The 18,146-nt window shown below is 50.5% G+C and overlaps 3 non-coding genes across 3 annotated transcripts; 1 reads left to right on the top strand and 2 right to left on the bottom strand.

Moving 5' to 3' along the window:
* Window positions 1–14,981: 14,981 nt before the first annotated feature.
* On the bottom strand, window positions 14,982–15,054 carry trnak-cuu (transfer RNA lysine (anticodon CUU)). Its single transcript has one exon. It is a non-coding gene; the product is annotated as a tRNA-Lys (tRNA).
* A 382-nt stretch (window positions 15,055–15,436) lies between these two features.
* On the bottom strand, window positions 15,437–15,523 carry trnay-gua (transfer RNA tyrosine (anticodon GUA)). The gene is given in 2 exon segments: window positions 15,437–15,472; window positions 15,487–15,523. It is a non-coding gene; the product is annotated as a tRNA-Tyr (tRNA).
* Window positions 15,524–18,073: 2,550 nt separating this feature from the next.
* On the top strand, window positions 18,074–18,146 carry trnak-cuu (transfer RNA lysine (anticodon CUU)). The gene has a single exon. It is a non-coding gene; the product is annotated as a tRNA-Lys (tRNA).

Below are 18,146 nucleotides of genomic sequence, written 5' to 3'. Positions count from 1 at the left end.
ACTTGGTGGACGTCTGGCGAAATCTCCACCCCAACTCCAGCGCCTTCACTAGCGTGAGGTCTGGGGGAGGAAGGTCCAGAATCGACCGCCTCTACATTTCCCGGGCGTACGTTGTGGTAAACCACTGTTATAGTTATCACTGTATATTGTTCTCACTGTTCTCACTGTCACATCACTACACGAGGTCGCCTCTTGTCGCACTGTTATACCTGGGCTGACCACCTCCGACTCCGCCCATTACCTGCCCAGGTATAAAGGTAGCTGACTGGCTAGTATTCCTCCCTGTTGGATCGGATCACCCACGAGGGTGGGCTCTGTTATTTAGCCAATAAAAACCTTCAGTTACGTTCTTAACTCGTCGCCTTTTATTGGACTAATTGATAGGCATATCAATTTTATTGACTAAATTTTAAAGATGTCTGATAATGAACAGCAACAGCAAGGAGCTCACCCAGCAGCACAGCAACAGCAGCCTCCAGACAACGGGCCACACCAGCCGGCTTGGCTGCAAGCCTTGAAACCACCATACCTGGATCTAAACCCACAGGCACCAAACTCAGCCAACGACTTCAAACACTGGCTGGACTGCTTCGAATCGTACCTGGAGGAAGCCGTCGTCCCTCAGAGATCCAAACTAAGAGTCCTGAAAGCCCAAGCGAGCCCGAGAGTATATACACTCATCCAGGACATGACTACGTACGACGACGCCATCAACCTACTGAAACAGCAGTACCGGAGCCCGGTAAACTACATGTACACTAGGCATCTCTTAAGATCTCGCCAGCAACAGCCAGGAGAATCGATAGCTGAATTTTCACGAGCGCTGAGACAACTCGGCAGGAACTGTGACTTTAAAGCGGTGACGGCTACTGCGAACATGGAAGACAATGTCCGCGACGCCTTGGTGAGAGGCCTACGTTCCGACTACACACGGCAAAGACTGCTTGAAGCTAAGGACATAGACCTGGACAAGGCCGAAGCCCTCGCCCTCACCCTAGAGGCCACCCAGCAAGACCAGGAAGCGTTTGCCAGGTACTATTCGCGACCCTGGGACTCGGGCCCGACCCCCACCCCACCACCCTTCACAGCGCTGCCCCCGGGACCTACCTCAGCGTCTGCATCACGGATCCGACCGGGCCCGCTAGCCCCGGTACCGGCCCCGACATCAGGCAACCCCGATCGGGCCGCTGGCTGCTTCTTTTGCGGCCAGGAGAAGCATCCGAGGTCGCGCTGCCCAGCCAAAAACTCGACCTGCAAAACCTGCCTCAAGAAAGGCCACTTCTCCAAGGCCTGCAGAAGCAAATCCTCAGAAGCCAGCAGTGCCTCATGCGAACCCTGGGGGCGGCCATCTTTGTGCGGGGCAGCCGAAGCCTGCAGAGCCTCATGGGAAAACCAGGGGCGGCCATCTTTGTGCGGGGCAGCCGAAGCCTGCAGAGCCTCATGGGAAAACCAGGGGCGGCCATCTTTGTGCGGGGCAGCCGAAGCCTGCAGAGCCTCATGGGAACAGCAGGGGCGGCCATCTTTGTGCGGGGCAAACGATTTAAACAGAGCCTCATGTGAACTACGGGGGCCGCCATCTTCGCCGCCATCTTGTCATGACAACGACGCGCTCATCTACACCCTAGCTTCCGTGACCCTGGATCAAGCCCGCCCGCACCACCTGGCCAGCTCAATGATGGACATCAAAGTCAACGGCCACGCCACGACCTGCCTGTTCGACAGCGGAAGCACGGAGAGCTTCATCCACCCAGACACGGTGAGCCACTACTCCCTCCCCGTCCTGCCAACGCGCAGCCGCATCTCGATGGCATCGAGGTCGCACGCCACAGACATCAGCGGCTACTGTGTCGTGACATTGTCGGTTAAAGGGACAGAGTATAAAAATTTTAAACTCCTCGTACTCCCCCAGCTGTGCGCTGCCGTCATACTAGGGCTGGACTTCCAATCCCACCTCCAAAGTGTAACCCTAGCATACGGTGGACCCCTCCCCCCACTCACAGTCGACAACCAGCGAAAGTTAAACCGCCCACCGCGTAACACCTGCAGCCTATCCACCCTCAAGGTACCGCCACCTTCCCTGTTCGCTAACCTCACCCCCGACTGCAAACCTGTCGCTACTAAGAGCAGGCGGTACAGCACTGGGGACAGAGCCTTCATTAGCTCTGAGGTGCAGCGACTCCTGAAAGAGGGCATTATTGAGGGGAGCAGCAGCCCCTGGCGTGCCCAGGTGGTGGTAGTCAAGACCGGCGACAAAAATCGCCTGGTTATCGACTACAGCCAGACCATAAACAGATACACCCAGCTGGACGCATACCCCCTCCCCCGCATATCGGACATGGTCAATGAGATTGCACAATACCGCGTATTCTCGACCATCGACCTCAAGTCGGCCTACCACCAACTCCCCATCAGCCCGGAGGACAGCCAGTACACCGCCTTCGAGGCGAATGGCCGCCTCTACCAATTCCTTAGGGTCCCCTTTGGTGTCACCAACGGGGTCTCGGTTTTCCAACGGGAGATGGACCGGATGGTTGACCAGAACGGACTACAGGCCACTTTCCCCTATCTCGATAACGTCACCATCTGCGGCCGCAACCGGCAGGACCATGACGTGAATCTGGAGAAATTCCTCCGTACGGCCCAACGGCTGAACCTCACCTACAATAAGGAGAAATGCGTGTTTAACACAGCGCGCCTTGCCATCCTTGGCTGTGTAGTAGAGAACGGAGTCATCGGCCCCGACCCCGAAAGAATGCGCCCCCTCATGGAGCTACCCCTCCCCCACTGTCCAAAAGCACTTAGGAGAACCCTGGGGCTTTTCGCCTACTATGCCCAATGGGTACCCAATTATGCGGACAAAGCCAGACCCCTCCTGAAAACCACATCCTTCCCCCTCACGGAAGAGGCGTGCGCGGCCTTCTCCCTCATTAAGGGAGACATAGCCAAGGCCACAATGCACGCAGTGGATGAGTCAATCCCCTTCCAAGTGGAGAGCGATGCATCCGACTTCGCCCTAGCCGCTACCCTTAACCAGGAGGGTAGGCCGGTAGCCTTCTTCTCAAGGACCCTACAGGGCCCCGAGACCCGACACTCGGCGGTCGAGAAGGAAGCCCAGGCAATTGTGGAGGCAGTACGGCGCTGGAGGCACTACTTGGCAGGCAAACGATTTACCCTCCTCACCGACCAACGCTCGGTTGCCTTCATGTTTAATAACAAGCTGAGGGGCAAGATCAAGAACGACAAAATCTTGAGGTGGAGAATCGAGCTTTCCACCTATGATTATGAGATCTTGTACCGGCCCGGTAAACTGAACGACCCCCCTGATGCTCTTTCACGCATTACATGCGCCAGCGCGCAAAGTGATAGACTTCAGACCCTCCACAATGACCTCTGCCACCCCGGAGTCACCAGACTCTACCATTTCATTAAGGCCCGCAACCTGCCATACTCCATCGAGGAGGTCAGGACCATGACCAGGAACTGCCAGATCTGTGCTGAGTGCAAACCGCACTTCTATAAGCCGGACAGAGCAAGCCTGATCAAGGCCACCCGCCCCTTCGAGCGTCTGAGCATCGACTTCAAGGGGCCCCTACCGTCATCCGACCGTAATGTGTACTTCCTCAACATCGTTGATGAGTACTCCCGTTTCCCCTTTGCCTTCCCCTGCCCAGACATGACCAGTAACACGGTCATTAAATGCCTGAACAAACTCTTCGCCTTGTTCGGGTTCCCGAACTATATACATAGTGACCGGGGCGCCTCCTTCATGAGCGAGGAACTCCGTCAGTTCCTATTGGAGAGGGGTATTGCAGCAAGCAGGACCACCAGCTACAACCCCCGAGGGAACGGCCAGGTGGAAAGAGAGAACGCGACGGTATGGAAGGCCACCCTCTTAGCCTTAAAGTCTAAGGGCCTCCCAACCTCCCGCTGGCAAGAGGTCCTCCCGATTGCGCTGCACTCCATCCGGTCACTACTTTGCACTGCCATTAACACCACCCCCCATGCTCGAATGTTTGTCTTCCCCAGGAAGTCGACTACGGGAACCACCCTACCAACCTGGCTGACCTCTCCGGGACCCGTCTTGCTGCGAAAGCACGTGAGGGCCCATAAAACGGACCCCCTGGTCGAGAAGGTGAACCTCCTGCACGCCAACCCCCAGTACGCCTATGTGGCTTACCCAGACGGACGGGAGGACACTGTCTCCTTACGAGACCTCGCACCCTCACCCCCCCCTCCCAACCCCCCGAGTCCAGCCGAGGTAGACGGCATGCCGGAACCCCACGAGCCTTTGCCGACTACGCAGACACCAGCTTTAACACCGGATAATGTAACACCGCCGCTGCGACGATCGGAGAGGCTAACGAAGCCTCCGGACAGACTGACATACCAGAGCTGGTAATACACTTCACCCCGCCGGACTCTAATCTAAACAAGGGGTGAATGTGGTAAACCACTGTTATAGTTATCACTGTATATTGTTCTCACTGTTCTCACTGTCACATCACTACACGAGGTCGCCTCTTGTCGCACTGTTATACCTGGGCTGACCACCTCCGACTCCGCCCATTACCTGCCCAGGTATAAAGGTAGCTGACTGGCTAGTATTCCTCCCTGTTGGATCGGATCACCCACGAGGGTGGGCTCTGTTATTTAGCCAATAAAAACCTTCAGTTACGTTCTTAACTCATCGCCTTTTATTGGACTAATTGATAGGCATATCATACGTCTCTTGCGTTCCGGCGGCTTCCATGCGGCCAGTGCCGTGCACAGACCACCACCTGGTGTGGGCGGAGCTCGCTCCACTACGCGCGCGGGGGGGGGGTCCGCGTACTGGCATTTTAAAAACCTGCTGCTGGAGGATGCGCGGTTCCGGGATTCGTTTCATCCGTTCTGGGCCGACTGGAGAACGAAGCGGGGGGGCTTCCCCTCCTCGAGGCTATGGTGGGACGTGGACAAGGCTCACATCCGTCTCTTCTGTCAGGAGTACGCGAAGGGGTCGACCAAGAGGCGGGAGGCCCGGGTCGGGCGGTTGGAGAAGGAGGTGCTCGACCTGGAGTCCCGTCTCGGTCAGGTCGTCGAGGACCCGGCCCTGCGGAAGGTGTACGAAGAGAAGAAGGGTGCGCTGAAGGACCTGCAGCTCATCGGGTCCCGAGGCGCGTACGTGAGGTTGCGGATCCAGCTCCTGCGGGACCTGGACCACGGCTCCCCCTTCTTCTACTCGCTGGACAAAAGACGGGGGGTCTGTAAGCAGCTCTTGGGGCTGCTGGCCGATGACGGATCTCTGGTCTCGGATCCGGAGGGAATCAACGCGGAGACCCGCGCCTACTACGAGGCTCTGTTCTCTCTGGATCCGTCCAGCGAGGATGCGCGCAGAGTTTTGTGGGAGGACCTGCCGAAGGTCAGCCCGGAGGGCGCCGAAAAATTGGACGCTCCGCTAAGCCTGGCGGAGCTGACCGGCGCCCTCCGCCAGCTCTCTAGGGGAATGTCCCCGGGGCTGGACGGGCTGACCGTGGAGTTCCACAGGGCATTCTGGGACGTCTTGGGGGGCGACTACGCACGGGTCCTGGGGGAAAGTTTGGCGACCGGGGAGATGCCCCTCTCTTGGTGCAGGGCAGTCATTGTCCTGCTGCCTAAGAAGGGCGATCTCCGCCTCCTTAAGAACTGGCGCCCGGTCTCCCTCCTCAGCACGGACTATAAAATCTTTGCCAGGGCCATGTCTGCTCGCCTTGGCACCGTGCTGGCCCACATGATCCACCCCGACCAGTCCTACATGGTCCCGGGCCGGACCATCCACGATAACATCCATCTGGTCCGGGACCTGGTCCACCACTCCCAGAGGGCTGGTCTGTCGGTCGCCTTCCTTTCCCTGGATCAGGAGAAGGCGTTCGACAGGGTGGATCACGAGTATCTCTTCGGGACTCTGCGCGCATTCGGGTTCGGGACGCATTTCGTCGCCCGGATCCGACTTCTGTACGCCGCCGCGGAGTGTCTGATTAAAGTTAACGGGTCCTTGACGGCGCCCCTTCGCTTCGGGAGGGGGGTGCGTCAGGGATGCCCCATGTCCGGTCAGTTATACGCCGTTTGCGTGGAGCCATTCCTGCGCCTCTTGCGGAAGAGGTTGACGGGACTGGCGCTGCAAGGGCCGGGCGTGGAGGTGGTCCTCTCGGCTTGCGCCGATGACGTGCTCCTCACGGTCACGGATCCCGCTGACTTGCGGAGGATGCGGGAATGCCAGCAGATTTACTCGGACGCATCCTCCGCCAAGATCAACTGGGAGAAATGTTCCGGACTCCTGGTGGGTCAGTGGCGGGTGGACTCCCTGCCGGAGGAGTTCAGGCTTTTCGCCTGGAGCACCATGCACTTCCTCTATTTGGGAGTCTACCTTAGCCCTGCCGAGGACGCCTGGCCGGCGAACTGGCAAGAGCTGGAGGCCAAAGTCACCGCTCTCCTAGGACGCTGGACAGGACTGCTCCGAGTGTTGTCCTACAGGGGTCGAGCGCTGGTCATAAACCAGCTGGTGGCCGCCATGTTGTGGTACCGGTTGGTCACTTTGATCCCTCCCCCTGCGTTTGTCGCCAAGATGCAGAAGGAGCTCATCGACTTCCTCTGGGACAAAAGGAAGCACTGGGTCTCTGCCGCGGTTCTGTGTCTCCCGCTTAGGGAGGGCGGTCAGGCGCTGGTGTGCCTTCGCACCCAGGCTGCGACTTTCCGTCTTCAGACGCTGCAGAGATACCTGTACGTCGAGAATCCTCCGAGATGGTGTGCGCTGGCGACGTTTTTCTTCCGCCAGCTGCACGGCCTCAATTACGACACGCAGCTCCTGTTTGCGAAAGTGGGCGGCAGGCGTGCCGGCCTGCGGGAGCTGCCTGTCTTCTACCAGGAACTACTATGGGTTTGGAACTACGTCACTTCCAGGCGGAGCTCTCCCCCGTCAGGAGCGGCGGCTCTCCTTCGGGAGCCGCTGCTCAGGAATCCGCACCTCCACGAATGCGGGTTCGGGCGGCTGGCGGAGGGCAGGGCTGTGCCTGGCAAGGTGACCAGAGTCGGGGACCTGCTCGATGGCGGAGGAGCGGGCTGGATGGCGCCGGAAGAGCTGGCGCGGCGCCTGTCCTGGGCCAACGTCCGGCTCGCGGTCGAAGCCATCGAATCGGTGAAAGTGGCACTGGGCCCCGACTCCACTAGGTGTATCGAGGCGGCTCAAGCACGTGGGGCGATCCCGTCCGAGCTTACCCCCGTTCGGACGGAATTCCTCATCGGCGCCCGGCCCCGAAACTCCCCTCGGGAACCGGCGCCTTACAACTTGAGCCGTCTCGAGGAAATACCCTCCGTGCCTTTTCATTCCGCGCGGAGGGGTTTCCTGTACGGGCTGCTCCTGCACACTCTCCACTTTGCCATCTTCGTCTACCGTCCGGACACGCCTTGGCGTGGCGTCTTGCCGACTGGCGGTGGCGGAGGTCCCCAATGGAGGGCTCTCTACGCGGGAGTCCTCCCTTGTTCCATCGGGGACTTGGCCTGGAGGGTGTTGCACGGAGCGGTCCGTGCAATAAGGTTTTAAGTAGGTTCACGGACTCCCAGGCCGTTTATATGGAGTGTGAGGTTGCAGCCCCTCTTTCACTACTTGAAGGGGCTGCTCCTCGATTTTTGATTGCACTTCAGTCGCACGCTCTTGATATACGGTCACCCGGTGCGGAGGGGAGCGGACAGGTTGGAGGACCTCCTTGTGGGCCTGCTCCTGGGCCTGGCTAAAAGAGCCATCAATTGGTCCAGGCAGCGGGCGGTCGAGGGGGTCGTCCAGCCGGATTGCCTGCCTCTCTTCCGCGGCCATGTTCGCGCCCGGGTGGCCCTGGAGTTGGAGCACGTGGTGTCCATCGGCGCGCTTGAGTATTTCCGCGACCGGTGGGCACCGCGGGGACTGGAGTGCATTATCAACCCGGAAAACCAAATTTTAATTTGATTTGTTAAGTTTTAGTTGAACTTTTGTTTATTTACAGTCCAATTGTTTTTTTTTTGGGTCCAAACAAAAAGAGTACCCTCTGTTCAGTAAATACCTGTTACTATTGTTCTCCTGCAGTCCGTGTATTATTTATACTCGGACACTACAAGCTACAAGCACAATTAGCTGTGTGGCAATATGATGTTGTGGCAATAACGGAAACGTGGCTTAAAAATGGTAAGGACTGGGCACTTGATATTCAAGGGTACAAGGTGTTCAGAAAAGATAGGGAAGGAAAAAAGGGAGGTGGGGTGGCAATGCTGAATAAGGAAGACATTGTAGTTTTGGAAAGGGAGGATGTTCTTGAGGGGACAAGGACAGATTCCATTTGGTTAGAGTTGAGGAGCAAAAAGGGTATGATCACTCTATTGGGGGTATTCTATAGGCCTCCAAATAGTGAGACAGAGGTAGAGGAGCAAATTGGCAGGGAAATCACAGAGATATGCAAAAGCTATAGAGTGGTGATATTGGGGGACCTTAATTACCCAAATATCGATTGGGATAATGCTAGGTTAAAGGGAAAGGAGGGGGGGGAAATTCTGAAATGTGTTCAGGAGAATTTCCTTGACTGATATATTCTTGGCCCAACTAGGAAGGAGGCATTGCTGGATCTGGTTCTGGGGAATGAGCTGGGCCAGGTCGACCAAGTGTCTGTGGGAGAACACTTGGATACGAGTGATCATCGTTTCATAAGATTTAGATTAGCAATGCAGAGGAGCAAGGAACAATCTAGAGTGGAACTTCTAAACTGGAATAGGGCTAACTTCAATGGGATACAAAAGGATCTAGCCAGGGTAAAATGGAACCAAAGACTGACAGGAAAAACTGTAACGGAACAATGGGTGATCTTTAAGGAGGAGATGTTCCAAGTACAGACTAGGCACATTGCAACAAGAGGGAAGGGTAAGGGAACCAAAGCAAGGGCTTCTTGGATGACGAGGGAGATAGAGAAGATGATGAAGCAAAAGAGGGTTTATGAGGCATGTCAGATGAATTCTTCAAGGGAGAACCAGGCCAAATACAATAAGTTTAGAGAGGATGTGAAGATGAAAATAAGATTGGCAAAGAGAGAATATGAGAGTAGAATGGCGGTTAACATAAAAGGGAACCCAAAAATCTTCTACTGGCATGTAAACAGTAAGCGGGTAGTAAGAGGCGGGGTGGGGCCTATTAGAGACAAAGAAGGTGATATATGCTTAGAGGCGCAGGGCAAGGCTACAAAAATCAATGAGTACTTTGTATCAGTGTTTACTAAGGAGGTGGACGCTGACAAAATATCGGTAGAAGTGGAAAAGGTAGAATGCAGTTGTACAGGGCCTTGGCTCGACCACACCTGGAGTATTGTGTGCAGTTTTGGTCGCCTTATCTGAGGAAGGATGTTCTTGCCATGGAGGGAGTTCAGCGAAGATTCACCAGGCTGATACCTGGGATGGCAGGAATGACGTATGAGGAGAAATTGGGTCGATTGGGCTTATACTCGCTGGAGTTTAGAAGAATGAGAGGGGATCTCATTGAAACGTATAAAATACTAACAGGACTAGATAGACTGGATGCAGGAAGGATGTTCCCGATGGCCGGGGAGTCCAGAACCAGGGGTCACAGTCTAAGGATAAGGGGTAAGCAATTTAGGACTGAGATGAGGAGGAATTTCTTCACCCAGAGAGTGGTGAACCTGTGGAATTCTTTACCACAGAAGGCAGTTGAGGCCAATTCATTAAATATATTCAAGAAGGAGTTAGATATATTTCTTAAGGCTAAAGGGATCAAGGGATATGGAGAGAAGGCAGGGACAGGGTGATATACCTATCAATTCATCCAATGAAAAGCGACGAGTTAAGATAGTAACTATAGGTTTTTATTGGCTAAATAACAGAGCCCACCCTCGTGGGTGATCGGGTCCAACAAGGAGGAATACCAGCCAGTCGACCACCTTTATACCTGGGCAAGCAGGCGGAGCCATGGGCGGAGTCAGCTGTGGTCAGCCCAGGTATAACAGCGTGACAAGAGGTGACCTTGTGTAGTGATACAACAGTGTAAACAGTGATAACCATAGTGTAACGATATAAACAGTGATAACCATAGTGTAACGATAGTGAACGATAAAAGTGGTTTACCACACAGGGTACTGAATTTGGATGATCAGCCATGATCGCATTGAATGGCGGAGCAGGCTCGAGGGGCCGAATGGCCTACTCCTGCTCCTATCTTCTATGTTTCTATGTTTCTATGTAAGCACTGGAAGGGGTGAAAATTGATAGACAGGATGTACAAGAAAGGCTGGGTATGCTTAGAGTGGATAAGTCGTCCGGTCCAGATGGCTTGCATCCCAGGTTGCTAAGGGAATTGGGGGAGGAGATAGCGGAAAGGCTTGCCATAATTTTCCAATCTTCCCTAGATGCGGGGGAGGTGCCTGAGGATTGGAAAGTGGCAAATGTGACACCATTGTTCAAGAAAGGATGTAAGGACAATCCTAGTAACTACAGGCTGGTCAGTTTAACATCAGTGGTGGGTAAAGTTTTAGAAACAATCATCAAGGAAAAAATTAACAGGCATTTGGAGAGGTTTAAGCTAATTAAGGAGAGCCAACTTGGGTTTGTAAAAGGAAGATCGTGTTTGACTAATCTAATTTAATTTTTTGCTGAAGTAACAGGATCGATGAAGGGAATGCAATGGATGTTGTCTACATGGATTTTCGGAAGGCGTTTGACAAAGTACCACATAGAAGGCTGGTTAACAAAATTGAGGCTCATGGAATAGGTGGGTCAGTGGCAGCTTGGATAAATAATTGGCTTAAGGACAGAAAACAGCGAGTTGTGGTAAATGGCTGTTTTTCAGACTGGACGATGGTAGACAGTGGTGTTCCCCAAGGATCAGTGCTGGGGCCACTGCTTTTTTTGATATATATAAATGACCTGGATATTGGAATACAGAGTAGAATTTCTAAATTTGCCAGTGACACCAAACTTGGGGGTGTGGCAAACAGTGAGGATGATACCAATCGACTGCAACACGACATAGAAAGGCTAGCAGAATGGGTAGACAAGTGGCAGATGGAATTTAATACAGAGAAGTGTGAGGTGATGCATTTTGGCAGAAGGAACAGGGAGAGGCAATATACACTTAATGGCACAGTTTTAAAGAGTGTGCAGGGACAGAGGGACCTGGGAGTTAATGTGCATAGGTCCCTGAAGGTGGCAGGACATATTGAGAAAGTGGTTAACAAAGCATATGCGATCTTGGGCTTCATAAACAGAGGTACAGGAAACTCTTTGGTATCCGGCACCGACGAGACCGGCGTGTTGCCAGTTGATCAAAAATTCCGGATGACAGAGAGGGTTATCTACCGAGGCTATTTTTAACAAACAAAAATTAAAAAATCAAGAAATGTGCAGTATACAGTAATTGGGTACTCACCTACAGAATGTTGTGTTAAATGGATGGTGGAAGATGCTTGATTAAGTACAGTACTGCCAGTTGAGGGTACTCCATAACTCTTTAATTACTTAATAGTAAAACAAAACTTATAAATGACTGTACAGTACAGTATAAAGTACAGTACTGTGGTTGACTGTACACTTATTCCAAGTCAGCTGGTTCATCAGGAATATCCATGCCAGCTGGGTCATCAGGATCATGCACTTCAACAGATTCTTCAGGCACTTCCACTGCTTCAACTCTTTTGGAAGCTTTCCTAAACATGTCCCGGATGTCTGCTTGCTTAGTGGACTTTTGCCTTTTTTGTAGAAATGTGGAATGCAGAATATGGAGGTGCATAACTTCTTGGGCAGAGTAGCAAGGATGCCTTTCAGCAAATTTGAGGAATAAAGCAAATCCTTCTGCAGCTTTAGCCCAAGAAATCTTCTTCTCTTCAGAAATCTCATCCTCTTCACTTTCCATCTCACTTTCTTTGGATTCAAAACAGTCTCAATTATTTCATCATAATTTAGCATATGCACAACAGCAACTTCTCTATCTGCAACAACCCATTGCTCAATATCACTTTCACTGAGGTTACGTCGTATCCCGTGCCGTAACTTGAAGCACGTTAGCCATCCCTTGGAGAAAGCACACTTGTCAGTGAGCTCCATCTTTACGTAGAAATCCTTCACTTTCTTGATTAGCATGGATCCGGAAATTGGAACACCCTCTGAACGCTTAAGATAAAACCACTCATAAAGCACGGTATCCAGCTCTTCCAGATTAGGCTTACGAAGCGTACGCCGTTTCTCTACACTCTTAGATATCTCCGAGCTTGAATAAAACTTGAGCAGCTTATCCTTCTGCGATTTGATGTCATAGATTGTTGACAAACCGTTTTTGAATTAATTCATAATGTTGATACGCTTCTCTCCCCTTTCTAGTCATTGGCATATGTCGATTTTCTGTTTTAAAGTTAACACCACTCTCTTCCTTTTGCTTGAACCAACTTTTGGGATTTCCATAATGCAATGCAATGACTACCAGCAGCGTGGGAGACACACGGTACCCCTGTAAAATGGCGGTTCAGAAGAGACTACCAGCAGCGCGGGAGAGTCAGACTCCTGTTACAGGAGTTTTGAGGTGTTCCGACTTCCGACAGCTCCAAGAAGCCGAGTAGTGGCAGTTTGGAGAACTACCCCCACTGACTAACTCGGTCACCGCTGGAGACTCGGACTCGGACTTGGCAACATTGCTGGTTATTGAGGTGTTGTTTTCAGAGCGAGAATTTTGCTGGTTAATAGAGAATTCTGAATATTTAGGTGCCGTTTAAACGAGAGTTTCCTGTATTGAGTACAAAAGTAGAGAAGTTATGCTGAACCTTTATAAAGCACTGGTTAGGCCACAACTGGAGTATTGCGTCCAGTTCTGGTCACCACACTTTAGGAAGGATGTGAAGGCCCTTGAGAGGGTGCAGAGGTGATTTACCAGAATGGTTCCAGGGATGGGGGAATCTTAGCTACAAGGACAGATTGGAGAAGCTGGATTTGTTTTCATTAGAGCAAAGGAGGTTGAGGGGTGATTTGATAGAGGTATACAAGATTATGACGGGTTTGGATAGGCTAGACGGGGAAAGGCTGTTTCCACTAGTTGATGGTACAAGGACTAGGGGACACAGATTTAAAGTTTTGGGCAAGAGATATAGGGGGGATGTAAGGAAAAAAAAATTTACACAGCGAATGGTGATGACCTGGAATTCGCTGCTGACGGAAGTGGTGGAAGCGGAGACACTCAATGTTTTCAAGGGGAGACTGGATAGGCACTTGAGGGGAATAAGCTTGCAGGGCTACGGGGATAGAGCGGGGGAATGGGACTGACTGGATTGCTCTACAGAGAGCCGGCACGGACTCAATGGGCCGAATGGCCTCCTTCTGTGCCATTATGACTCTATGATTACTGTGGCAGCCCAACTCCAATCACCCTGAACTCCCCAACTCACTCAATGTAGAGGCAGTTGTTCGTCCTACCTGATAACATTCTCTTCATAATGATTACCCCTGTTCTTCCTGGGATCTTTCCGAATTGAAGAGCTTTCTACTCCTTGTCTCCTTTTCTGCCCCATCCCCAGTTCCCTTGTTTTCCTGATACTATCCCGTTTTACTGAAACACAGAATTACCGAGGCCCAGACACCGTCACAAGCTGCCCCAGCCGCACAAAAACGTTTGTTGAGCTGTCTGCTGCTCTGCTCAGTAACTTTCATTCAGAAATGTATCTATTTTGTACATGAAAAACTTTTGATGCAGAAGCTCCAGAAGTAACTCAAACAAATGCTCCAGTAGAAAAAGCTTGAGCTGAGTAGCCGTGCTTGGACGGCCGTGACTCAGATGGCTCCTGCTCCCGAGGTTTGCCTCCACAATCGCCCATCACAAAACCTGCTGCTCCATATATTCTCGATTGCATTTCGGCCGCAGCCAGTCAGTCTCTAATATTTTGGTCACTGAGTTCTGTGTTTGTGTGCCTTCGAACTGTTGTGGGCCATTACTCCTTGCCTCCTTTCCCCCAGGTGAATAGAGTCAGTTTCACTCTGGTTCACTAGATTGATTCCTGGGATGAGAGGACTGTCCTATGATGAGAGATTGTGTAGAATGGGCCTATACTCTCTGGAGTTTAGAAGAATGAGAGGTGATCTCATTGAAACATACAAGATTCTGAAGGGGATTGACAGGGTAGATGCTGAGAGGTTGTTTCCTCTGGCTGGAGTGTCTAGAACTAGGGGGCATAGTCTCAGGATAAGGGGTAGGCCATTTAAGACTGAGATGAGGAGGAATTTCTTCACTCAGAGGGTTGTGAATCTTTGGAATTCTCTGCCCCAGAGGGCTGTGAATGCTGAGTCTTTCAGTATATTCAAGGCTGAGATAGATAGATTTTTGGACTCTAGGGGAATCAAGGGATATGGAGATCAGGCGGGAAAGTGGAGTCGATGACCAGCCATGATCTTATTGAATGGCGGAGCAGGCTCGAGGGGCCGTATGGCCTACTCCTGCTCTTACTTCTTATGTTCTTATGTTCCCATGTTCCCACCAACAGCTCGGGCTGGCTGTATTTTCTCTTTGACACACCCGTGCTCCATTGCAGACTGGCTTTCGCATACATCAATCCCCCTTTCCCTGCTGACCCGAATCCCCTTCCTTGACAGCCCTTTGCCCCACTGCTGGTCTTCCTCTGCCCTGATTCCCCACCCCGCCCCAATCCTGAATTCCCCTTGGCAGCACTGCCACGAGATCCACCCCCATACTAGCTGGCTTCCTGTGCCTCGACCCCCCTCTTGCTGGCTGAATGGTGCAGTCATTGGCACTCACCTGCACTGAGATAATTTCCCAGGCAGAGACACAGTTCACTAAACAGTTTTCTTCCTCGCTCCCATTTCTCCGTCTTCTACCCTGCATCTCTTTTATAATCTTTAGAGGTGATGATGAAGATAAATAAAAGTATTGTAAATAAAATATATATTCTTTTAAAAAGAACGAGTCGCCTGATAAAATATATATATTTTTTTTTAAAAGAATGAGTCGCCCAACGTGGGGCTCGAACCCACGACCCTGGGATTAAGAGTCCCATGCTCTACCGACTGAGCTAGCCGGGCTGTGGGGACTAGCACGTGCACAGGGCCCTTTGTGTGTTATCATCCGTGAGCTCATCAGCAGCGAGCTAAACACTGCGGCTTGTGCTCCAGCAGCAGACAGTCTGTCGTGTTCTGTGTTTGGGCTCGTAATTGCTGAGCTGCCACTTGGTGCTTGAGTCTATGTTAGTGAAGTGGAGGTGAAATACATAGTTGCTTAAAAGATGGAAACAAACAGACCAGAAAAATCACTCAGACTTTGGTGTTAAAGCGAAAGAAAATTGCTTGGGGCACAGTCCCTTGTAAAAAAAATTGGATCTGTTGCACCTAATTTGCAACATTTATGTTACACAATTAATGGATTTTTTTTTAATGAAAATGCTATGCGTTTTTAAAAAAATTGGCGTCCTTCGAGCCGGAATCGAACCAGCGACCTAAGGATGTCTATTCTGAGCCCTACAGTCCTCCGCTCTACCAGCTGAGCTATCGAAGGGCCGTTATAAAGGTGCAGCTCAAAATGAAATAAGGACATTAAGCCCGTGTTCGGCTGCATAAATGGAGCTGTGCCCCGGATAGCTGGTCTGTGCCCACTGCTGCCCCAGCCGCTGGTCGTGTATTTATAAAGGGGACCTTGGGGCACACTCCCTTGTAAAATGTTGGGTCTGTACATTTAATGGCTAGTTGTAGTTAAATTCCAACATTTTCATTACACAATTCATGGATTTTTTTAATCTAAAAAAATTGGCAAAATAATTGAATTTGAGTTTATCCACATTCAACAAACCATCACTTTCCCTAAGAGCTACCACAGTGTCACTTCACAGAGTCACTCTCCCCATCCAGCCCAGATACTGTATCTAAAATATTGTTGTGGTGTTTCCCGCACTGCGAGAATATTTTAAAATGAAGTGGATCTGGTAAGACCATTATTACGTTTGAGAGAAAATGTTTTGTGGGAATGGATTATTTGGTTTGTAATAATTTGGTAGGGGTGCAGCACCAGTTAAGTCGTTTGGGGAAGTCGTGAGAAATGAGTGAGAATTTGAAAGACAGTGCAGTACAGGCTGTGGGAAAAGGGCATTCAGAAACAGAGAGATCACGGAGCACAAGCATGTCCTGACCAGAGGATGAAGAGCAAAGTAAGAGCCAAGAATAGACCGTTTAAAAAAAATTAGAGCTGGAATCAACAACAATTTGTATTTATATAGCGCCTTTAACGTAGTAAAACGTCCCAAGACGCTGCACAGGAGTATTATAAGGCAAAAATCTGTCACCGAGCCACATAAGAATAAATTAGGGCAGGAGACCAAAAGCTTGGTCAAAGGGTTAAGGAGCGTCTTAAAGGAGGAAAGAATCGGGGTTAGAGGCTGAAGAGTGGTGTGAAGGCAGAGCCGAAAGTGAAAGCAGAAGGAAATTATTTGCAATGGGAAGTGGAGCGAAGGCTGATTCGTTGCGAGCTATGAGAGGGACTAACAGGGCAATTTATAAATGTTAAAGCTAAGAGCAGCACCAAGGCTGAGCTGGGAGCAAGGCTAGAAGCTACAGATCGCAAAAGCCGAAAGGGAAAAGAAAAGCAGTATGTGGTTGGGCGAATGCCTTTGAACGTGGACAGAGCAGAAAGGGTCAAAAAATTAAGTTAAAATATATTTTATAATGCATAAATATATTATTTACAATTTAGAAGAGATTTTTTGATGTGGAGTAAAAGCAGCAAAATGGCAGAATTGCCAGATTAATTTGAGAGATTCAACATAGTGCCATTTTGTGTCCAAACCCTGCAACTACATAATTAGTCAACTATTTACACAAAGCAATCCAATTATAAATATTCACATGGACAGCTTCAATAGTAAATCACAGAATCACAGAAACCTCAGATAGAGGCCATTTCGGCCCATCGAGCCTGCACCGAACACATATCCCACCCGATCCCCATAACCCCTACACCAACACATATCCCACCCTATCCCCACACATTTAATCCCCCTAACACTAAGGGTCAATTTTTTTTTAATCATCGCCAATCAACCTAACCCGCACATCTTTGACATAATGTGACAAAATTGTGGCAATGGGAAGCAAGGTTTTGTAGACAGGAAGTATGTGCATATATAACATTTTAAATATAATATAAATGTACAAGGAATACTTAGAACATAACGTATTTCTCTTATAATATAAAAACAGAAAATGCTGGAAACACTCAGCCGATCGGGCAGCGTCTCTAGAGAAACAGAGTTAACGTTTACAGATCGACGACCTTTCGACAGAAGTATTCCTCTGAGGTGGTTCTTCCTCAAACCTCGGTTAGCATTCTAGAGCAAACTGGGCCAATTGTTTTTACTCTACTCTGGGGGGTCGGGCTATATAATGTCAACCTCATATTGAGAGCAGAATTATTCTGCCAATAATAAGAACAGAAAATACTGGAAACACTCAGCAAGTCAGCCAGCATCTGTGGAGAAAATAGACGAGTTAACATTTCAGATGTCAGAACTACATTTTCTGTTTCAGCTTTACAGTTTTTTGCTTTGTGTTTATATCTGTCGATTTCACGTTGAGAGCGGGGCCATGCACCATCAGTCTTGTGCGTACTGACGACCGAGCTGATTTACTATTATATTTCTGGAGGAGTTAACCGCCTCAATAAAAAAGAGAAAAACTGTAAATCTGAAATACAATTAGAAAAATGCTGCAATTACACATAAGGGTCCTTCAGGTTAACGTTTTGGGTTTGCAGCTTTTGTGCTGACAAAGGATGTGCACTCAGGTAATCTGTCTTTTGTCTGACAGGTCAAATGTGCATTTTCAGTGTAATTGGGAGGGTGGACTTTGCACTGTTAGGATAGACCAGCTACAATGCTTGGATGACATTGTCAGGTTTTTGCATTGCATAGGGCCAGACTATGGAAGTGGCGGGCTGTGCACCGATAAATTCTGAAATGCTGATCCACTGCGGGGTGCGGGATCTCTCTGTGTGAACCAGATTATCTTGGACCAGATTAGCAGCAGAGGATTCCTTTCCCCAAATGCTTTAATTGTAGCCCGGCTAGCTCAGTCGGTAGAGCATGGGACTCTTAATCCCAGGGTCGTGGGTTCGAGCCCCACGTTGGGCG

The sequence above is a fragment of the Somniosus microcephalus genome, chromosome 12 (assembly GCF_052327205.1).
Source record: "Somniosus microcephalus isolate GS21.2 chromosome 12, FLI_Smic_1.0, whole genome shotgun sequence".
Taxonomy (NCBI): domain Eukaryota; kingdom Metazoa; phylum Chordata; class Chondrichthyes; order Squaliformes; family Somniosidae; genus Somniosus; species Somniosus microcephalus.
This window is presented reverse-complemented; position numbering and strand designations above follow the sequence as displayed.